Source organism: Ursus americanus, chromosome 6 (assembly GCF_024610735.1).
Source record: "Ursus americanus isolate L20-20 chromosome 6, mUrsAme1.1.p, whole genome shotgun sequence".
Classification (NCBI taxonomy): domain Eukaryota; kingdom Metazoa; phylum Chordata; class Mammalia; order Carnivora; family Ursidae; genus Ursus; species Ursus americanus.
In genome coordinates, this window is record NC_142132.1 from 36,883,574 (window position 1) to 36,907,455 (window position 23,882).

At 42.3% G+C, this 23,882-nt stretch overlaps 1 long non-coding RNA gene across 5 annotated transcripts in view; it reads left to right on the forward strand.

Annotated features, from left to right (window-relative positions):
- Positions 1 to 1,003: 1,003 nt before the first annotated feature.
- The window catches only part of LOC123800379 (uncharacterized), a 102,569-nt gene continuing 79,690 nt past the window's right edge, over positions 1,004 to 23,882 (forward strand). For 2 of the 5 annotated variants that reach the window (XR_015724774.1, XR_015724772.1), the window contains exons 1-3: positions 1,004 to 1,143; positions 5,172 to 5,305; positions 10,764 to 10,913. This is a non-coding gene — a long non-coding RNA (uncharacterized LOC123800379). The remainder of the gene's footprint in view (positions 1,144 to 5,171; positions 5,306 to 10,763; positions 10,914 to 23,882) is intronic. The other 3 variants (XR_015724773.1, XR_015724775.1, XR_015724776.1) reach the window with 3 other exon arrangements.

The following is a 23,882-nucleotide window of genomic DNA, read 5'->3' on the forward strand; positions in this document are numbered from 1 at the left end:
CATTCAGGCCAGCTACCAACCGTGGCTCTCAGGGCTGCTTTTCTTAGTGCTGCACCTGATCGTAAATAAGAGAGAAAGCAACAGAAGACTGCTTAGCAGCTTTTGCTACAGAAATGACAACTTTGGTCCCCGATACTGCTAATTCCAACTGTGTACATGTGCTTAACAAACAACTCACCAAGGGCTGACAAATTCAGTCTGCCTCGTTTAGAGCAAAAACACGGGTGGCCTGGATGTAGCAGAAACTCAAATGACATCGAGCTGGCGTGTTTCTCCTGCATATGAGCATTCTCTGCCCCTGCACTGTCTCCGAGAACCAGGCCTGAGTCTAAGGCGCTGCCCTCCGGGGGAACCGGGAGCCAGGTCAAACTACTCGACATTGCGAGTAGCGACCCAAGAGCTGGGAGCACAGCCTGCGGCCGCTCCGCAAATTCGGCCCTTGGAGCCGCCTTTATGTCTCCACTGTCCTTGGTTCCCTTTCTCCCTCGGCAGGAAGTGACTCCCATTTTCTCCTCTCACGGTGGTCTTCGATCTAGGCGTCTTTGGGGCTGTTTGGGGTGCTTTTCATCTGTACCTTCAGGTGCTCAGGAGCGCTCTGGCGCGCCGCTGCCCTCCGGCCCCCCTCGACGGGCCCCGGCTCCCCCCACGCTGGGCGGACCAATCTCCGGTCCCAGCCGGGCGCGTCACAATGGCTCCCTCGCGGCCTCGCCGCCCGAGCCAGCCCCTGAGGGTCCGCCCGCCGCGCTCCATGCGTCCTTCCAGCCCTGTCCTCTAGGAGAAGGTGGGGTTCCGCGGGGAAATAGGCTGGCGGTGACGGCGGGGACGCGGGCTCCCGGGCTCCTGCTCCTGGGTGGTGGGGTGCAGGGCAGAGCCGGGATCAGGCAAACCCGGAGCAGCGTGACTGCGGTAAAAGCCGCGTGCGCCGGGGAGTTGTGCACTCAGGCCTTCCGCGCGCCAGACCCCGCCCCCCGGAGGCCCCGCCCAGGGCGCGCTGCCAGGGGTTTCCATGGTGATGGCAAACAAGCCTCAACTGCCTCAGCTACAGCTGCCAACTTCCCCGCGTTCCACCCTCCTCTAGGTGCTCAGAGGGATGATCGAGGTGCCGGATGCAAAGAGCGGGAGCGTGGAGACTCGGAGCCCGAGGTGAGCGGCGGGACGCGCGGTGGGTCCGAGGCTGAGGGCCGCACTGCTGGGACCGAGAACTGGGCCCTCGGGTGTGGGGACAGCGGGACTGAGATCTGGAGTGTACGTTGGTGGGGGAAGGGGGATTTGTTGTAGAGGTAGCCAAGATTCTTGGCTCCAGTGGGGGAATCGCTAGTCTATCTGGGGAGATGGAGGCAAGAGGATCCAGAGGGACCGAGTTTGAGGAATGCGTTCCTTGGGCCAAGGATGTCGGGGGAGTCCTAGACGGTGGGCATCCAAGGACCTGGAGGTCTGAGACGTCTGTGCCAGCCTGCAGGGACACCTTTAAGGGTAGTGAGACGTGGCGGGGGGAAAAAGGCTTTTAATTAGTTAAATGCAGTACATTCACATATTTCAAAAGTCACAAACTTGCACAAGGCTTTATTACTCAAAAACTCTTTCTCCTCTGTATAGCCCCATTTCCTGCCTCCCTGAGGAAATATTTTCGAACCTTTGAACTTTTCTTCTCCAGAAATTTTACTTCTTCCTCTTCTATCTGCATCTCTTCTCTGTGGTCTTCCTTTATATCTGCTTCAGTGAATTTGAACACCAGTCTGAAATATTTCCTCATTGATTTCCTTTGTCTCTTGGTCACACTTTGCTGCTGCTTGTGCAGTCAGCCATTTGTTTTTCTTTCCCTTTTTCTAGTCATACCCTTGACTACATTTTGCACTGGTTCCTTTTTGACAACTGGAATGAGCCTACATTCAGAGGTGTGGGAATGGGTCCAGAGCTTTGTCTCAAGCTCTCATATATTTTCTGTATGATCAAAATTTTCATGTGTAGTTTTTTTTTTCCATTTTAAAAATAAGAAATGTGACATATAAGGGATATATTGTAAAACATGTCTTGACGGTGAAAAGAATACTACATAACCTAAAAATCTGTATATCTACCAGTAATCTTAGTAGAACTCTACCCTAATTTATAACCCTTGGTATAGTCTCAATCATTAACCCCCCCATTCCTGTTTTGAATTTTATACTCGTAAATTACTTGTTTTTCACTAGAATTTAAATTGTTTGTATCCCAGGGGGGGAAAATGTATTGAATAGTTTTGATGTCGGAAAGACGTTAGGTTCAAAAGAAATAATTCTTGAGACATCTTTGGTGCAAAAGGTGATTTTATTAAAGCACGGGGACAGGACCTATGGGCAGAAAGCTGCAATGGGTCATGAGGCCTGGCCCATTATATACTTTCAAGTTGGGAGGGGGTTAGGGATAGCATAAGTCTCTAAGGAATTTTGGAAGCAAGGTTTCCAGGACCTTGAAGGCGCTAGCTATTTTTGCGAAAAGGTCATTTATTACCCTCTATAAAACCTGTCATGAGACCCTTCAGATGTATATCAGTGGGCCGTATGCTTGATGGATGATTACAAACACATATATTGGAGGGTTTAGAGATAACGGAAGTTTCGCAAGGAAACTTTATACGTTACAGTAGACTTAAAGGATCCTGGGGGAAAGGGGTGTCAGGCTAGGACTGCCTTTTGCCCTTAGCAAAGTATTAACATTGAGGCAGTTGAGTCCTTAGAGGAATGTCACTCTGCCTGTTTCAAGGACTTGTCAATAGGATGTAGGTAGTAAAGAAATTTAGTAGTTTTTCTTCTGCCTTTGTTTCCCCACATTGGTTTTGCATGTCTTTGGATTCTATATGTAAATTGTTTTCATACTCTGTTTTCTTCAGTGCCTTTCTTTTGTTAATTAACCTTGTCTGTTGTCTTCACAGGATTATCCTAAGACCAAGCACAAAGTTATAATATTTTTTGCTGTTTTATAGTATTCCATTCAATAAGCAGGCAACACCTTATTTCTCCACTATTCTGTTAAGGACATATAGGTTGTTTCCAGTTTGGGATATTATAAACAGTGGTGCTTTGAACCAGCATGTGTCTTTTGGGGCACCCATGATGTGGGAAACAAAGACAGTAGATAAAATTAAATGTGCATATAACCTTCAGCCCATTGACAAATACTTAAGGCGGGCAGAACATAATGTTCCTCCAGGAAGCCCCTAACAGTGCTAGAGAGAAAAACAATCTTGGTTTGACAATAGCGAGGTCTCTGGTTTCCTGTATCTTCTTTAGCATATGAAGATCCTTTTACAACTTGCCTTATCAAGAATTCTTTCTGGTTGTCAGCTCCAGACTTCAGCCCACCAAACCTCACCTATATTCCAGGTCAAATGTACCAGACTTACTTTAGACTATACCTACAGTGGAATTCCTGGTTTATAGAATTTGCCCACATTTACCTTCACCACATAAAGATACTTTGTAAAACAGTTATTCCAGTTTACCTCCCTAAAGCCGGTGGAATTGCTAGATTATATATAGAGGGAGTAAATATTTAGCTTTGTAAGCAATTACCAAACTTTTCCAGAGTGTCTGTACCATTTTGCATTCCCGTTAGCAATGCGTGAGAGTTCCAGTTGCTTTACATCTACACTAGTACCTCCTATTGTCAATTTTAAAAACGTAAAATATTTATTTTGGCCATTCTAATGGAGTATATGGCCATGTTTTATTATGACTTTAATTCGCATGTCACTAATGGCTAATAATGTTAATTATCTTTTCATGAGCTTGTCATCCTTATATCCCTTTTTAAGTATCTAGACAAGTATTTTTCCCATTTTAAAAAAACTAAGTTGTTTCCTTTCTGTTGAGTTTTGACAGTTCCTTATTCTATCTGTGGAAATAAATTTTTTTTAAAGACTTTATTTGACAGAGAGAGTACAAACAGAGGGAAGGGCAGAGGATGTGAGAGAAGCTGGCTCCCCGCGGAGCAGGGAGCCCAATGTGGGACTTGATCCCAGGACCCTGGGATCATAACCTAAGCCGGAGACAGATGCTTAACCAACTGAGCCACCCAGGTGCCCCCAAATATGTGGAAATTTAAATTAAAAATATAATACTATTTATGATAGGTTGGCAAAATTAAAATACTTAGGTATCTAACAAATGTAACAAAACATAGGCAGGACTTATTTTTTATGCTAAAAACTACAAAATACTTATGCAAGAAATCCAAGAAGATTTAAGTAAATGAACAGACGTATTGTATTCAGATTGGAAGACTCAACATAGTACAGATAAATGTCAATTCTCTCCCAAAATGATATATAGGTTTAACATATTTCCTATCAAAATCCCAGCAATATTTTTATAAGGTACAGACATTCTAAAATGTATATGGAAAGTCAAAGGAACAATAGTCAAACAATTCTGAAAAAGATGAATAAAGTTGAACTCATGCCTCAGAAGTTTGGAAATTAGCATAAAGTTGCAAGGAAGGTAATTAAGTATTGATGAAAAGATACTCAAGATACATCAGTGGGACAGAGAAGAGTCCACTTGGGGCGCCTGGGTGGCTCAGTCGTTAAGTGTCTGCCTTCAGCACAGGTCATGATCCCAACGTTCTGGGATCGAGACCCGCATTGGGCTCCCTGCTCAGCGGGAAGACTGCTTCTCCCTCTCCCACTGCCCCTGCTTGTGTTCCCTCTCTCGCTGCCTCTCTCTGTGTCAAATAAATAAATAAAATGTTTAAATATATATATATTTTTTTTTCCTTGTTGATTCATAGAATCATATAATATTTCTTCTTTAGCTTGTTAATATGCTGTATTACATTGAATTTCCCATGGATCAGCCTTGCCTATCCCAAACTCTACTTGGTCATGGTGTATAATTATTTTTCTATATTATTGAGTTCTATTTGGTGATATTTTGTGAAGGATTTAGCATCTATATTTATGAGGGATATTAGTCTAGTTTTCTTTTTTCATGTTCTTGGGCTTGGTATCAGGGTTTAACACTGACCTCTAAATGAGTTGGGGAAGTGTTTCCTTCTTCCATTTTCTGAAAGAGATTGTTTAAAGTTGGTTTTATTTTTTCTTTAAATATTTGGTATAACTTTACAGTGAAACCATTGAGTCAGGAGATTTTGAGGGGCATTCTTTTTAAGAAGATTTTATTTATTTATTTTAGAGGTAGCGAGGACGAGCAGGGGAAGGAGCAGAGGAAGAGGGACAAGCAGACGCAGAGTCCCACACAAGGCTCGATCCCAGGACCCAGAGGTCATGACCTGGCCTGAAATTGAGTCAACCGACTGAGCCATCCAGGTGCCCCTCAAGTGGCATTTTTATTTTTATTTTATTTTTTTTTAAAGATTTTATTTATTTATTTGACAGAGAGAGAGGCAGCGAGAGAGGGGACCACAAGCAGGGGGAGTGGGAGAGGAAGAAGCAGGCTTCGAGCTGAGCAAGGAGCCTGATGCAGGACATGATTGCAGGACCCTGGGATCATGACCTGAGCCGAAGGCAGACGCTTAACGACTAAGCCACCCAGGGGCCTCATCGAGGGGCATTTTAAAATTATAAATTCAATTTGTTTAATATTATAGGGTTGCTTAAATTATCTGTTTTATGTTGGGTGACCTGTGTTAGTAGCTTTTTGAGGAATTGGTACATTTCTCATCTAAGTTCTCAAATTTATGTGAATAGAGTTCTTTACAGTTTTTCCATATTGCCCTTTGAGGTCATTCTCCCCAAATTGGAATATTTTCTTTCTTTTTTTAAGATTTTATTTATTTATTTGTTAGCGAACATAAGCAGGGGTAGCAGCAGGCAAAGGGAGAAGCAGGCTCCCCACTGAGCAAGGAACCTGATGCGGGACCCCATTGCAGGACCCCATTGCAGGACCCCGGGATCATGACCTGAGCCAAAGGCAGATGCTTAACTGACTGAGCCACCCAGGCCTCCCAAAAATTGGAATATTTTCAGTCATTATTTCTTCGGATACTTTCCAGCCCCACACACTTTCTCCTTCCCTTTTGGGGCTCCCATGACATGAATATTATATCTTTTATTATAGTCTCACAGGTTCCTGAGGTTTAGTTGTTTTTTTTGTTTTTGTTTTTTTTTTTGTTTTTCCTGCTCTATTTTCTCTGTCATTCAGATTGGGTAATTTCAATTATTTGTATTCAAGTTCACTGATACCCTGCTATTCCCCCCCATCCCACTTCATTCTACTTTTGGGCCCATCTAGTGAGTTTTTTATTTTGGTAATTATATTTTGTGGTTCTAGAATTTCTGTTTGGTTCTTTAAATCCGTTTCTTTGCTGAGCTATATTTGTTCAGTTGTTTCAAACATGTTCCTAATTACTCACTGAAGCATTTTTGTGATGGCTGTTTTAAAATTCTTGTTAGATATTGCAGATAATGGGGTTGATATTGGTTTTCTTTTCTCATTCAAGTGGCTATTTTCATGGCTCTTTATATGACATTTCTTTAGAATTGGATCCTGGACATTTTGAGCAATTTTTTGAGGTTCTTACTAAATCTTCTGTTTGTTTGTTTGTTTGTTTTTCAAGATTTATTTATTTTTTATTTTTATTTTTATCTAAGTTTTTTTTTTTTTTTAAGATTTTATTTATTTATTTGATAGTGAGAGAGACAGCCAGCGAGAGAGGAAACACAAGCAGGGGGAGCGGGAGAGGAAGAAGCAGGCTCCCAGCGGAGGAGCCTCATGTGTGGCTGGATCCCATAACGCCAAGATCACGCCCTGAGCCGAAGGCAGACGCTTAACGACTGAGCCACCCAGGCGCCCCTATCTAAGTTTTTATTTATTTACTTGAGAGACAGCATGAGAGAGAGAGCACAAGCAGGGTGGTGGGGTATAGGGAGAAGCAGACTCCTTGCCGAGCAGGGAACCCCATGCAGGACTTGATCCCAGGACCCTGGGATCATGACCTGAGCCTAAGGCAGACGCTTAACTGATTGAGCCACCCAGGCCTCCAGATTTATTTATTTTAGAGAGAGAGAGAGAGCAGGGGGAGGGGCAGAGAGAGGGAGAGAGAGTCTTCAAGTAGATTCCCTGCTGAGCGCAGAGCCTGTTGCAGGGCTCAATGCCAGGACCCTGAGATCATGGCCTGAGCCAAAATCAAGAGTCCTACTACACTCAACTGACCGAGCCACCCAGGCACCCCCTAAATCCTCTGTTTTTAGGAGTTCTTCTCTGACACCACATTGGCAAGGGAAAGGAAGGTGCTATCTCATTACTGCCCAATAGGGTGGAAGTCCAAGTTCTCCATCTGGCCTCTGTTGACAGTCTGGAGATCGGGAATGGAAGGGATGTTTTACTCTAGTGGATTGTGGTGGCTGTCAGGTTTCCCACTGGACCTTCAATGACAGCACCTTGGTAGGAGGGTAAGCTGTGCCATGTCACAGCCTAAAAGAGAGTGTAAGTCTGGGCTTTCTCTTAGGCCTTTGCTGATATGCGTAGGTGTCACACTTTTTTTCTGTGGAGTTTGGCTGGAGCAAGATGTTTATTATCTAAAAGTTTTCTGTCTTGTAAGGCTGCCCCTTTCCTGTCCTTTGGCTGGAAAAGCATGCTATACTTAGGCTTTTAAAAATCTGCATTCATTGACATTTTCAGATTGCTGGCTATTCTTTTTTTTTTTTTTTTTTTAAGATTTTATGTATGTACTTGAGAGAAAACGAGAGAGAGAGAGATGAAGAGAAGGAGCAGGGGGAAAGAGAAGCAGGCTCCCCGCTGAGCAGGGAGCCTGTTATGGGGCTCGATCCCAGGACTCCAGGATCATGACCTGAGCCTAAGGCAGACACTTAACCAACTAAGCCACCCAGGCACCCCAGATTACTGGCTTTTCTAACACATAGTCTGGAATATACAAGGCAAAAAGAAAACCCAGGGACCCCAACATTATGTCATTTCTTGGGTCCCAAGATCCCTTCTTGATCTGCCATTTTTTCTCTGCCTTTCAGTCTTGCTTATTTATATAATGTTAAGGATGTTTAGTTGTACTTAGTGGAGGAATATGAAGTGTATCTACTCTATCTTGTCCTGGATTGGAAGCTTTGCCTTCATTTTTGAAAGTTATATTTTCTATCTCTACATTTAGAGTTTTGTCTTTCAGTACTTTAAAGCTGTCATTCCACTGTCCTTTTTCTTGCATTGTTTCCAGTGAGAAATCTTATGTCATCCTTATATATGTTGTTTATTGTCTGTTTTTACTGACTTGAGTTTTGGGGTTTTTTTTAATCACTTGTTTTGAGCAATTTGATTATGATGTTCTTTGGTATAGTTTTCTTTGTCTCATTTGTGTACGCTGCATTGAGCTTCTTGGAATTGCAGATTTACAGTTAAAAAGTTGTAGGCTAGCATTTCTTCAAATATTTTGTTTTGTTTTCCCCACCTCCCCTTTCAGTTATCTATATATTAGTCTGAAGTCATCACACAGCTTCTGATGTTCTTTTCATTTGGGGGAGAATTTTTTTTTTTTTTTTTTGAGACATGAACTTGATTGTTCTTTGCTCATTTTTATTTATTTTTATTATTTAAACGATTTAATTTATTTTTTGAGAGAGTGGGAAAGAGAGAGAGAGAACAAATAGGGGGAGAGGCAGAAGGAAAGGGGGAAGCAGACTCCTGGCTGAGCAGGGAGCCTGACCCTGCTGAGCCTGACCCGGGGCTTGATCTCAGGGTCCTGGGCAGATGCTTAACCAACTGAGCCACCCAGGTGCCCCACTCATTTTTATTTTAAGCAAACATTGTTATAAGAATAAAGCAGTTGAGGGGGTGCCTCGGTGATTCAGTTGATTGAGCATCTGACTCATGGTTTTGGCTCATATTATCATCTCAGGATTGTAAGATTGAGCCCCATGTTAGGCTCTGTCCAGAGAGGGGAGTCTGCTTAAGATTCTCTCCCTCCCCCCCCCTTGCTCTGCCCCTCCCCCGGCTCACATGCTCTCTCTTAAATAAATAAATAAATAAATAAATAAATAAAACCTTAAAAAAAAAGAAGAAAGCAGATGGTTGCTTATGACCACAAGGCATTAAGAAGAATTATTTTATTGGTTCTGTTATCATGACAATTATTAAAGCCATAGACAGTGGGTTAAAAACCAGGTTTGATCATCAAGGTGAAATTCAACTTCCATCATTAGTTATACTCTGTAACTATACCTCTTACTGCAAACAAGTAAGCCAGTATTGGTTAAGTGTAAGAGTTTTTGTTCCTAGTAATCTAATTACCAAATTTTGTCATGACATTTAAGGCATCCTTGCCTTAACTTGACAAGTATTTATATTCCCAATATGTTCAAGGCATCTGAATATATCCTTTTTTAGGACTTCTATTTTTCTGCAATTTGGAGAACTTATTGTTCTTGGAGTATTACCCCAAATTAATTCTCGTTTCTCACCTTCTAGAGCATTCAGCAGTTAGCTATTCGAATTGCCAGTTTTGTCCCTTACAGCTAAAGCTTACACTTCCTCTTTTCTTTTGCACTGCATTTGAAGTCATCGATTGCATCTTCCAGCTCACCATTTCACTGTACAAGTTTTGTTTATTCTGATATTTCCTTAATATTGTTAGCATTTCTTTCAGATTTTGACACTATTTTTAATGTAAGAATTAACAAAACTGCTGTTTTGCATAAAAGATACTCTTTTACAGGTGCCTTAGTCTCTCATATATCTCTCGCTTTCTTTTTTTTTTTTTTAAGATTTTATTTATTTATTTGACACAGAGAGAGAGACGGCCAGCGAGAGAGGGAACACAAGCAGAGGGAGCGGGAGAGGAAGAAGCAGGCTCCCAGCGGAGCAGGGAGCCCGATGCGGTGCTCGATCCCAGGACTCTGGGACCACGTCCTGAGCAAAAGGCAGATGCCTAACGACTGAGCCACCCAGGCGCCCTCCCATATTTCTCTGAATATGTTAGACACGTCTTTCAAAATCTCCTGTTTGGTGTATTGGCTTAGTTTCCTTCGGTATTATTTTTTGTCCTTCCAGTTGGGTAATGCTCTTTGGGGTGTTGGTTTTTCTCAGATGTCATGTGAGAGTTCCTGCTGGCATGACTCTAAGTACTGTTTACCTATACCCTATACCTATGCCCTATATTGGCAACAGGATGGCGTGTGGTGTGGTCTGGGCACCAGGAGACAGTAGTGATGTGGCATTCCCAAGGTATCTTAGCTGCTGCCAGACACCAAGGGCACTTCTCTGCCTCACTGGTCATACTAACCATGTCAGTCTGGGAGTGGACCCATAGCTGCTTTCCCGCCATCTGGGCCCAAGGAGGAGGGAGCCCCAGTGCTCAGCTGTCTCTGAGCTTCTTGCATCTGTCCAAGCTGTCCTCTTCTGCAGGTTCTCAACTGTGGATCCAACTCTGTGGTCATTCCAGCTTCTTTGAATCCCTTGAAATTTCATGTCCACTGGGGGTGACACTTCTCATTTTTCAGCAATGACACCCATTTATGTTTTTAAAATAGCTTTTGTCATTTCTATAGTTTTTGGTTAGAAGTCCTACTGAGGTATGTGCTCTGAGTGCCATTTTGATTCCATTCAGTCGTAGACTCTTTGTAATATTAGGTACCGCTTGTAGGTGGGGTGGGCATATCTGTACAAGCTTTAGAATCAAGAGTCTTGGGATTAAATCTCATTTATATAATTTCATTCATCCTTACCTTCCTCATCTATAAATGGGGAAAATAATGTTTATTACGTATTCCTGTTACATATATTAAATGCAGAATTATTTAGTTTTTGCTTTGTTTTCAGCCACAAAAGATTGCACCCAAACTAGTTTGATGCTCTCCTGTCCAGAGTCCCTTCTCTGATGCCTGGTCCTGAAGGCCCTGGAGGCCCAACTCACCCTGGTGCTGTCTGCGGAGATGTGCAGAATTTCCAACATTGAAGATGGGGCATCAGGTGTTCATTTCGGTTTTTGTTTAACTCTAATCAGAAGATTATATCAAATGGCCTTAAAAAAAAAAAAGACAGAAACCGTGGAAAACATATATTAAAGTATTCAAGTCCCACAGAATTGAAGCAGACTGGTGGTGAAGGGCAGTGACATAGATAGTATTAGTCAAAACAGCTTAAACTGATAGAGCTTGTTTTATAGGAAAACTCCCCTGACTTCAGTCTAACCTTATACAGGGAGGCCAGGAACTATGAGCAGCTTTATTACAGAAGTGGAAGCTGTGCAACCAATTTGCACCAAGAACTTGTGAAATCAGTATTTTTAAAAAATTTCCTTTTCAGTATTTTGTAATGCCTCGAAATGTCTCTTGCATTTTGAGCTTATTTCAATTGATACTGTACTAGTGTACCTCAGCAATTAAATATATATTGAAAGGATTTGTTATATGAAATAAAAAAATAAAAAAATAAATAAAAATACCATGTTTCTCTAAACACATTTGAGAGACATGCTTTTGAAAAATTCAATTAAAGGTATTAGATTAGGTTTTGTTTAATTTTGATTTTTTTCATCCTAATCTTTTTTTTTAAAAAAGATTTTATTTATTTATTTTAGAGAGAGAGAGTGCACGGAAGCAGGGGAGAAGCAGAGGCACAGGGGGAGGGAGACAATCCTCATACTGAGTGCAGAGCCTGATCCGGGGCTCCGTCCCACGACCCTGACATCATGACCCAAATGGAAACAAGAGTCCGACCTCAGTCAACTGAGCCACCCAGGAGCCCCTTTTCATCCTAATCTTTTTGGGTTTTTTCAAGTTTTATTTTTATTTAAGTACTCTCTACACCCAACATGCGGCTCAAACTCACAGCCCCAGGATCAAGAATCACATGCTTTTATGACAGAGCCAGCCAGGTGCCCCTCTAATCTGTTTTTCTTCATTGATAATCCTTAAGGTAAATTAAGATTTTACAACATTCAATCTGTAAATTGAAACATAATACTGTAGGTTTTTGGTCTTTGTGATTATATGAAATTGTGAAGCCTCAATTTAAAGCTTCCTTTTACTGTTATTTTATTTATTTTAAAGATTTTACTTAATTACGAGAGAGATTGAGCACGAGCTGGGTAGGGGAGGCAGAGGGAGAGGGTAAAATTTCTATTACCAAGTTAAAATGAATTATTTTTCACAGAAAGATTCATATGACTCAGGATATAGTCGTCCTTGGGGGTAAGACTTATTACATTATAAGGATGCAAGGCAGAATCAGCAGAGGGAAAAAGGCTCACGGGGTGATATTTGGTGATATTTAGAAGAAACCAGACCTGAGCTTCCCAGAGTCCTCTTAGTGGAGTCACACAGGATGTACTGAATTTCCCCAGCAACAAGTTGCAACAACTTTTGTGAAGTGTGGTCTACAAGGGAAGCTCACAGGAGGCTAGGGATTCAGGACCTTCCTCTGGAGTCAGTCATGGAGGCACCCAGTGCTGGTGTTACTTGTGGCAGTCACTGAAATTCCAGATGTTCAGAAGGAAAACACGTGTTCAGCATACATGTTGTTTGTCAGTTTAGGTGCAGAGAGCCACTCTTATCATTTAGGGCAAGTTTTATATGAGTGTAGGCAACTGTTTACCAGGCAAGTTCTCAGATGCCAGCCGAGGGCCAGCCTTGCAAGCAGGCCCTGATAAGGTTAGCAGGTTCAGGCCTGCAGTGTTAATTCTTTTTGGCAGGAAATATAAATGGTATAAACAAACCAATTAAACAACCGAAATTGTCAGAATGGATTTAAAAAAGATTCAGTGTTTATAAGAAAGTCTGTATAGGTAGTTTTTTTTTTTTTTAAGATTTTATTCATTTATTTTAGAGAGAATGAGTCGGAGGTGGGGGCAGAGAAAGAGGGAGAAGCAGACTCCTTGATGAGCCGGGAGCTCGACGAGGAGCTCGATCCCAGGACCCTGGGATCATGACCTGAGCCGAAGGAAGACGTTTAACCGACTGAGACATCCAAGTGCCCCATAGTCTATATAGGTAGTTTTAAAGATAAAGGGATAGAAAAAGATATAACATAGAATAGTAAACAAAAATCTGAAGTGATTGTATTAATATCAGACAAAGTAGACTTCTGAACAATGAAAATTACCAGAGATAAAGAGAAATAGTATATAATGAAAAAAAAAAGAACTGAATAGCCAAAACTATTTTAAGTAAGCTCTACACCCAGCATGGGGCTGGAACTGATGACCCTGAGATCAAGTCGCACATTCCACCAACTGAGCCAGCCAGGTGAGGCACCTGCCCGAACTGTTAAGAAAAAGAATAAAGTTTGAAGAATCATACTACCCAATTTTAAGATTTACTATGAAGCTATAAGAATTAAGATAGTATGGTGTTGGTGAAGGGATTGATAATTAGTAGAATAGAAATGTCCAGAGGAGCGCCTGGGTGGCACAGCGGTTAAGCGTCTGCCTTCGGCTCAGGGCGTGATCCCGGTGTTCTGGGATCGAGCCCCACATCAGGCTCCTCCGCTATGAGCCTGCTTCTTCCTCTCCCACTCCCCCTGCTTGTGTTCCCTCTCTCGCTGGCTGTCTCTATCTCTGTCAAATAAATAAATAAAATCTTAAAAAAAAAAAAAAAAAAGAAATGTCCAGAAATTGACACAAAGATGGCCAATTGATTTTTGACAGACTTGCAGAAATTCAATGGCAAAAGGATAGCCTTTAAGACTTTAGTGCTGGAACGATTGGATATCCATTTGCAGATAAAATGAATCCTAACTGAAACCTCACGCCTTTTATGTTAACTCAGAATAGATCACAGATCTAAATATAAAACTATAAAATGATTTGTTGGTTAAATCCCTTAGGGATCAGGTTGCAGTAACAGCAATTGAAATATATTCTACGAATGCCTCCCTTATGGTCTGTGTAATAGTAATATCACCACCATTGTTTTATAAATGAGGAAAGAGAGGCAAATAGATAAGCAACTTAAAGGCACATAGCTTGTAGATGGGTTTTGCAGAAATGGTTTATGAGGGATCTGTGTGACAGAAGAAGGTGGTGAAGCAATGGGTGGGAAGCTTTCTCAGGACAGTCTCTGGATATTGGAAACTGGTTGCTTTTTCTGATGATTCTGTTAATCATACAATTGCTTGTCTGTGTGGTATTGCCTATTCTGTTCCTTGGCATCACTGCTTCAAAGGAAACCCCCATGATCCATGGACTAGAAAGGTGAAGTGGTTCAGCCCCCAGTGGCCCGTGTCAGTTGTCCTGACAGTGGACCCGGGTAGATTGTCCAGTGCTCAGATGCCCCACTCTGTCCTTACCTTACCCCATTTAACAAGTTCTGTTTTGTATCTCTCCGCACCATTTCGAGTTTATCCTTATAAATGTCATGCTTCTCTCAGCAACGTTATACGTTGATACTTATATATTTATTACAATAAAAATAGGATTTAATTTTATTTTGTCATATTATTGGCGAACAGGAAAGTTTACAGATAATTTACTTAAATAGTTCAAATATCTTGGTAGTATTTCAGTATTTTTTTTCTTCGTTTGGTCTTCAATTTGTTTTTAAAACTTAACTCATTTTATTAGATAATCTACTTTTATTTCTTGAATTATTGCACTGAAAAAAATTTGGGGACAATATTAATAGTAGTGATACTAAGTATCCTTGTTTGGTTACCAGATTTAATTTGATGGAGTTCTTTTGGTGATAAATCATGAGGTAAAATGTTGCATCGGGCTGTCAAAAACCTTTAGTTCTGTTACAAGAGTATAATATCTCCCTGCTCCTTTTCTGAAATCATGTTCAGAGTCTCATAGCATATTATCTATATTCCAGTCACAAGAATCCTCTTTGGTTATTAATAAAATCCAGGGAGGTGCTTTACCTGCTCAGTCACTCCTCTGAGACTTTCTGCCTCCTGCCATGTTGTGATCTGTGGCAGTGATACAGATGACTTTTTTCCTAAGGGGGCTGTACAAATTGCCACAAATGTGGTGGCTTTAAACAGAAATTCTCTCACAGGTCTAGAGGCCAGAAGTCTGACATCAAAGTGTTGGTAAAATTGGCTCTTTCTGGAGTTTCTGAGAGGGGCTCCATTCGAGTCCTCTCTCCCAGCTTTTGGTGGCTGCTGGCAATCCTTGGTGTTCTTTGGTTTGTGGCTGCCCTACGATCTGTGCCACCATCTTCACATGGCTTTTTCTTCTATGTATCTCTGTACAGCTCCTTTTTTTATGTCTTATAAGGACACCCGTCATTGGATTTAGGGCTCATCCTAATCCAGGATGATCTCATCTTGAGATCCTTTAATTATACCTGCAAAGAACCTTATTCCGAATAAGGTCACCTTCACAGGTTCCAGGGATTAGGACTTGGACATGTCTCCTTGGGAGGCCACTATTAAACTCACTACACTACTAATTTGTTTCGTAAATGTTAACAACTGGCCCCAGCCCCTGTTTTTGGTCAGGAATGGTGCCAGGCACTGGAAATATGAAGATGACTAAGAGTGATATCTTTTTTAACATCACAGAGTTTAATTCCAAAAAAAGATATAAAAACCTTCATGCCCATAATGAGATATAAGTATAATGAAGAGATAAATACAAATCTTGTGGAAACACAAATTAGGATACTCACAAAGTAATTCCTTAAAAAGAATGTTTGCCTAAAAGTGCCCTGTCTGATATGAAGCCACATGTGGCTGTTGAGCACTTGAACTGTGGCTGCTATGACTAAAAAACTGAATTTTTCCTTTTAATTTTTTTTAAGATTTACTTTTTTTATTTTGAAAGAGAGAGCATGTGCAGGGGGAGGGGCAGAGGGAATCTTTCCAGCAGATTCTCTGCTGAGCACGGAGCCCAGTGATGTGAGGCTCAATCCCACAACCCATGAGATCATGACCTGAGCTGAAACCGAGTCAAAGGCTTTACCAACTGAGCCACCCAGGTACCCCTCCTTTTAATTTTAATGTAAGTTTGTATTAAATACAGATATTTGGAAAAAAAATAAATACAGATATTTAATTCAGTTACTGGGAAACTTTTACGTGTGCTTGGAATAATTTGGTATATAAATATTTTCTCAATAGTCAGTTTTAGGGGCTTCTGTATAGCTCGGTTGGGCGTCTGCCTTTGGCTCAGGTTGTGATCCTGGAGTCCTGGCATCCAGCCCAGCATTAGGCTCCCTGCCCAGTGAGGAGCCTGCTTCTCCCTCTCCTGCTCGCCCTGCTTGTGTTCTCATTCTGTCAAATAAATAAATAAAATCTTATTAAAGAATAGTAAATTTTATGAAATCTAAATATAGATCAAATATTTCTGATGAAAATTTAGCATCTGAATTGAGATGCTCTTAAGTGTGAAATACATTTCAGATATTGAAGACTTAGTACCAAAAAAAAGCTTCGTTGTATTGTCTCCATTTCCTCATCTATGATACTTGATTGACAACACCTTCACTGTGATGATCATACCAGCAGTCTATTTGGAAGAGCATTGTCAATTTCAAATTTTACATCCTTTTATTATTGGAGAGTTTACAGTGCCTACCAATTAATGGTAGGGTGGAAGAGGAGTGGGGTACTGGAAAAGTGTTCCTGCATCACAAAGTAAAAACTGTACTGGTTCTCGGAGGAGTAGGACAGCAGTGTGCTAAGAATAAGGGACTTGTGGGGCTCCTGGGTGGTTCAGTCGTTAAGCGTCTGCCTTCGGCTCAGGGCGTGATCCCGGAGTTCTGGGATTGAGCCCCACATCAGGCTCCTCTGCTGGGAGCCTGCTTCTTCCTCTCCCACTCCGCCTGCCTGTGTTCTGTCTCTCGCTGGCTGTGTCTCTCTCTGTCAAATAAATAAAATCTAAAAAAAAAAAAAAAAAGAAGGGACTTGTAAAATCCAAAGTGATGAAAGTGTGTGAAATAAATATTAGAGGTATAAAACTCTTTGCAATAAAAGATGTAAAGTACCTTGAGAATGTTTGTATTGATTACATGTTGAAATAATATTTTGAATATTTAAAAAATAAAATGTTATTAAAGTTAATTTCACCTGTTTCTTGTTCCCTTTTTTATGTGACCACTATAAAATTTAAAATTACATATATGGCTCTCGTTATATATTTTTTTAATTAAAAAACATTTTTTAATTTTAGGTAAAAAGAGAGTTCGTGACCAGCGGGGAGGAACAGAAGGGAAAGGAGAAGAAGGGGGAAATAATCTTAAGCAGACTCTGAGCTAAAGGCAGACCCCAATGCCAAGCTCCACCCTGCAACCCTGAGATCATGACCTGAGCCAAAACCAAGAGTCAGATGTTCAACCAGCTGCGCTACCCAGGGACCCCATCTCATTATATTTTTATTGGACAGCACTGCCAGGTCGAAAATGGTGAAAGGGAATGAGATTAGGGAAGAAAGAATATTTTACAGAAGAGATAGGTATTTTTGGTCATGGTATTTAATAAATGTGGATTTAGCTTTATCCCAATGTCCTATTCTTGCTAGACATCCCCTTTTAAACAAACTTTTAAACAAATAACCAGGAATGTGAAAGAGTAAGAAGGAAGAGTATTTGCACGTGGTCTCAGTGTTAATCTCCATCTTTGGGCATGGGGGCAGTCAGAGCAATAGTAGTTCACCTTTCTCTCCAGAGGAATTTACTGAATCTGGGACCACATTCTTAATACATTCGGAATAAAGTATCTGAAAAAAAGAAAGAAAGAAAGAAAGAAATCTTGATAATATCTCTGGAAATTTTGAAACCAGAGATCTCTATCAAGTAAAAAAAAATCTTTAAACATTTTGTTCTCTTAATTTTTTTGCCTTTTTTTAATTAAAGAGAATTTTATTTTATTGTTTTTATGTAGGTTCCACACCCAATGTGGGGCTTGAACTCAGGACCCTGAGATGACTGGGAGTCACACACACTACCAACTGAGCCAGCCAGGTGCCCCATAATTTTTTTTTAATGGTGGTAAAATACACATAGGAGGGGCGCCTGGGTGGTTTAGTCGTTAAGCGCCTGCCTTCGGCTCAGGGCGTACTGCCGGCGTTCTGGGCTCCTCCACTGGAAGCCTGCTTCTTCCTCTCCCACTCCCCTGCTTGTGTTCCCTCTCTCTCTGGCTGTCTCTCTGTTAAATAAATAAAAATCTTTAAAAAAAATTAAAATTAAAAAACATTTATTTTTAGGGAGAAAGTACGAGTGGGGGGAGGGGCAGAGGGAGGGAGAGAGAGAATCTCAAGCGGACTCCCCACTGCCTGAGGCAGGGCCCTATCTCACAACCCTGAGATCAGGACCTGAGCTGAAATCAAGAGTTGGATGCTTAACTGGCTGAGCCCCTGGGCGCCCCTGAGCCACTTTTTAAACTGTAAAGAGCAGAACCAGAATATAAGGGAAGAGTTGCAAAATGAAAGAAAAAATGCCGAAGAACATGTAGAAGAGAAATATGCATGGGTATGAAGAACTTCACACACACACACACACACACACACACACACACACACACACACACACACACAGTCTTGATTGCATTCTACAGAGGACATCATTACACTGTCCTCTCCCTTCTGGGTGATTTGTCACCCTCCGTGATCCTGCCCCCATATTCATATCCTCGTATAGTCCCCTCCCACATCGTGTGAGGGTTGCCTGTGTGATCAGTAGGACTCAGCAGAAGGGGCATGTCACTTCCGAGGTAAGGTTCTAAAGGACACTGTGGCTTCTGCCTCTCTCCCCAACCGGTTGCCCTGAGGGAAGCCAGTTGCCATGTTGAGAGGCTCTCTTGGCCAGAAAGTGGGGCACCTGCCAATAGCCATGTGGTGTGTCATCCTGGAAGCAGATCCTTCCGCTCCGGCCAAGACTTCAGGTGACCGCAGCCTGGCCGAGAGTTGCAGTGCCACCTCAAGAGAAAGCCTGAGCCAGAACTGCACAGATGAGGTGCTCCCAACTCTCAGAAGTCGTGTGAGATCATAAACATTTGTTAAAAAAAATAAAAATAAAATAAAATAAAATAAACATTTGTTGGTTTAAGCCACCAGATTATGGATTATTTGTTAGGTAACAAATAACTAATAAACTGCCTACAAACTTGTGGCTCTGTAGCAATTTCCTAAGAACTAAATTGGAAAGGGACACTGGTCCCACCATTTTTTTTTTTAAGATTTTATTTATTTGACAGAGCGAGAGAGCACAAGCAGGGGGAACAGCAGAGGGAGAGGGAGAAGCAGGCTCCCTGGCGAGCAGGGAGCCAAACGCGGGGCTCGATCCCAGGACCCTGGGATTATGACCTGAGCTGAAGGCAGACACTTGACCATCTGAGCCACCCAGGCGCCCCCCCCCCCACTATTTTCATATGTGTACAAGCAGTTTGCTGGACATCCCCTGAAATTCTGGACAGCAACATATTGAGTAGATAGAAGACTAACATAGTGACCTAGGGGGAAAAAAAAAAGCCCAGAGAAAGCATCACTTCCTTGGGACTTCATCCCTTTTGTCGCTTCCCTCATTTATGTCGATGAGTTCGCCTTCAGCAGGTTCCTCTGGCTGTAGACCTAGAGCCTCTTAAATCGGTGACAGTGTTGACACTCCCCTGGTGAGCTATTTCTTCTGGAACTCTATGTTCTGCTTGAGTTTCACTTCCAGCATTGTAGCTTTTGCTTTCTTCCTGCAATTTCATCTTTATTGGCCAATTCCCCCTTAATTACCTATTTTTTTAAAATGCCACTTGAGTTTGTATAGTAGTCTGACTCCATATTTGACCTTTCATTGCTGACAGCTTTCAAGCTTCACCCCTCTTTCTTCTCCCTCTGCCCTGTGTCACATCAAGCTGATGTGAAAGCCCAGGTGCTCCCCTCTTTGACTCTGGAGGGAAGTTCAAGTCACACAAGCCCCAGCTCCAGCCCTACCCCTTAATCACAATAAAACCCTTAAGCCAGGGGCACCTTGGTGGCTCAGTCATTAGGCATCTGGGCTCAGGGCGTGATACCGGGCGTTATGGGATTGAGTCCCGCATCAGGCTCGTCCGCTGGGAGCCTGCTTCTTCCTCTCCTACTCCCCCTGCTTGTGTTCCCTCTCTCTCTGGCTGTCTCTCTCTGTCAGATAAATAAATAAAATCTTAAAACAAACAAAAAAACCCTTAAACTGGTCTTTTCCCAGCTCTCTCAAGCCATTTTTGGACTTGAGTGGTAACTATCCCTGTTCACTCCAGAAAGCGTCATTATATGAGTAATAAACCTTTTCATACCCTCTTAGCACATGCAGAGTGCCATCAGTTTTGACATCCAAAGCAAATTTGGAATGGGGAGTCCATCTCATTTCTTCAGGGTATTAAAGATAAACACAGCTGGACATTAGTGAAGGCCGTGAAAATAGATTCTATCCAGTAACTACTGGCAGTAGGGGAAAGAGCTGAGCTCCATTCTAATTCTGCAGAGGTGATAGGATGTTTTAAAAAGAGAATGTAGTGGGGAGTAAGCAGAGGCTCAAGTAGAATCAGAAAAGTGAAATATTAAAAAGTATAAACGCGGAGCACCTGGGTGGCTCAGCCAGTTAAGCCTCCAACTCTCGACTTTGGCTCAGGTCATGATCCTGAGATCAAGCCCCACCTGGGGCTCCACGTGCATGGAGCCTGGTTAAGATTCTCTTTCCTTCTGTCCCTTCCCCACTCAAGAGTGCCCTCTCTCTAAAAAATAAAAGGTATAAATGCAATTAGGTCAGCTACATCTGTAATTATCAAAATTAGAATTCTGTCCTCCCACAGAGACTGAAAGACAGAGGCCCTATCCTTCCTGATGAATGCATTTCATTTTCAAGGAAATGGCGTTCAGGTCCTTGACAGAGACACTTCTGAGTTGTAGGAGATACATATACACCTCAAAGGGACAGGAAGAATTCATAATTAGTAAATGCTCTAAGGGAAGTCAGCGGCCTATCCTCACTGTTGGCTGGCACAAAGAGTAATTGTGGCAGAGTTGAGTTCTTGGGGCTGACATTTTAACGGTGTGTGTGTGTGTGTGTGTGTGTGTGTGTGTGTGTCTGTGTGTGTGTCTGTGTGTGGTTGACAGGCAAGGTGCGGGGAGGTGGGCATGGGAGTGGCTGGGGTCATCCTCGGTACGCAGCCTTCTGTTGGTAGGTGCCATAGGGTTTATTCGTCTCTCAGCAGAGGTCTGGACAGAATCCTTATGTGCTCAGAGTTCTGCAATTCTCAGTAACTAAAACAGTTTACCAGTGGGAGACAAAGAGCCCACACAACTACAACCGTTGCTGTCTCTGTGTGAATTGAGTAACAGATTTGCGGTGACCGATTACCAACAGACTTTGAAAGAAGAGATGTGACTTGTCGCTGATCCTGATGTGCAGCCATTATTAGTGTAGCGATTTGTAGACCAAGAGCTAGCAGCTGAGTTTGTGCTTTATGCGATTACTGACAGTTAATATAAAGTGGTAACCGAAGTTTGAATTGTGTTGTTGGGCGACTGGTGTTATTTAACTATACCATGGTGACTGAAATTCATGCATATCTGAACCGTGCAGAGGACTGCCTGTCACGTTTTATGGGAATTTAAATTGTGCAAATTTAAAATAATGTGAATAAATATTTGAAAGGTGTATGTTATATACAAAATTTGAAATAATGCAATTCTCTTCATATTTTAAAAAAATTGTTGGGAATCAGAATTTTAAAACTCTCTTAAACAGCAAATTGAGGTCAGTATTTGTTATTACTATACAGAATCCCCTTCACTTTAACCACACAAAATTTAACTCTATCATGTGTCAGTCTCCTATAAATGCTGTTTATGTGCTTTGACACATTCATTTTGTGAATGATCTGCAGACTTGTGCTGCTATTTTAATATTCAGTGTTGCTAAAATAAAAATCGTTTAAACCAACTAACCCACATATTTACTTAGGAGTGGTATTCATGCTTGTGCTGTAAAACATGCCTGAAAACTGGTAACTTTGGAATAGATTTTTTATTTTTATTTATTTATTTTTAAACACAGATTTTTTAAAAAAAGATTTTATTTATTTATTTGTGAGAGAGAGAGTGTGCGCCAGCGAGCACAAGCAGGTGGAGCAGCAGGCAGAGGGAGAAGCAGGCTCCCCACTGAGTAAGGAGCAGAATGTGGGACTGGATCCCAGGACCCTGGGATCATGACCTGGGCCAAAGGCAGGCATTTAGCGGACTGAGCCACCAGGCGTTCCAGAATTTTTAAAATTGTTAATACAATTTGAGTTTGATGCACCATGCAGTTGAATTCATAGTTTAATTCTGTTAAATGCTCAGAAAATATGAAGCAGAATTAAAACAAAATTTCTCTATCCTATTGGTAGATTAATGCTCTTTGAGAACCCACTTACCACACTTATTCCAATGGGAAAATTAGTACTCAGTTATTTAGAGTAAATCTTGTCTTGTCTTCACTTACACATTCCTTACATTACTACTATGTACTTTAATATGTGGGTTTCATTATTTTGGGGTTTGTTGAATCCCGGTTTTTAAAAAACAGCTTCAAAAAACTTAACAAAATCTTTATAATAGACATTTTGGAACAATTGGGGAAATTTGAATATGGACTTGATATTAGATGGTTTTTATGGAACTACTGTTAAATTTTATAGGTGTGATACTGTTATTGTGATCATGTAGGAGTATGTCCTTAATCTTAGAAAATATATGATGACATATTCAGGGCTGAAGTGTCATCATAAATGACTAGACATTTAGATAAACACGGCAAAATATAACAGCTGTTGCCTCTAGGTGTTTATGTCTGCTCACTATTCTTTCAAATTTTCTATTTGAAATTATCAATAAAAGCCAGGACGTACACTGACCGAGAAAATGTTTATATTCTTTACTGAAAACATGCTATAATAGTTATGCCCTTAAAATGCCGTTTTTGTGAAATGTCAGAAGATTGTGCCGAGTCATCTGAGGGAGATTGGGCTGTGTATGTTAGTCGTTTTCTTTTAGCTTGTGTGTATTTTTATTTATCTACAATTTGCATATATTGCAAGTAATTTTGAGAAGCTGGCACCATCAAATTTTATCATCATTACTACTACTGCCAACACCACCAGCTCTGTGGTGGGAGAAGCTCTGCGGGCACGGGCTTGTTTTCTTTTTCGATGTTCGCACTGCGCCTATTCTCTCGTCTCTCGTCCGCGGCAGTCTGCGAGAGCTGAAAGTCGGCCTCACGCCCCCTGGCGGTTCTCCCCGCCGCAGCTCCGGCCCCACCGCCCTCTCCGGGGCGGGGCTCCTGCCGCGGGGCCCGACGGGAAATGCCCCTCCCGGTCCGCGGCCTGCGCCGCGCGGGAGCCTGGGGGCGGGCGTTTCGGCGCATGCGCCACGCATGCAGGGCCTAGCGCCTGGAAGAGGCGGGGGATAGAGCGCGGTTGCAGCGTGGTTGGGGCGCGGTCCGTATTGAGAAAGAGCTGCATCCGCGGCGGGGGGGGCAGGGCCCGGGCCTCAGGTCCCAGCCGCAAGAGCTATCCCGGCGGGCGGATGCCGGGGCGAACTTTGTTCGTCTAGCGGCGCCTGGGGGTTCTCAGGCGGCGGTGGTGTAGGCGGCTCCTATTCTGAGGTCGCCGCGAGCTCAGTGATTAATGCAGGGAGTCGTCACCGGTCTGCTTTCAGATTAGGAACGGAGACCCGAGACAGGCCAGCGAGCCCTCAGACCGCGCAGCCCGCGGGAGACGGCGCTAGGAGGCACTTCCACAGCTGGCTCTTCTCTAAAAAACGATTCTGCCTAAATCCGGCGGCGTAGCCCACCCAGCCATTGCCGTCAAGTATAATGTGGAATACGTTTTCTCGTGGGACACTTGTATTTCTGGCATTCGTGGTGTCTCTTCAGGCTTCTTGGGTCACACTTCATAATGATTAGTTATGGGTCTCGTCTGAACTGTCCAGCCTGTTTCCTCAGTGGTCCTGGTTTGGGTTTTTTGAAGGACCAAGCCCAAGATTCCAGGGCA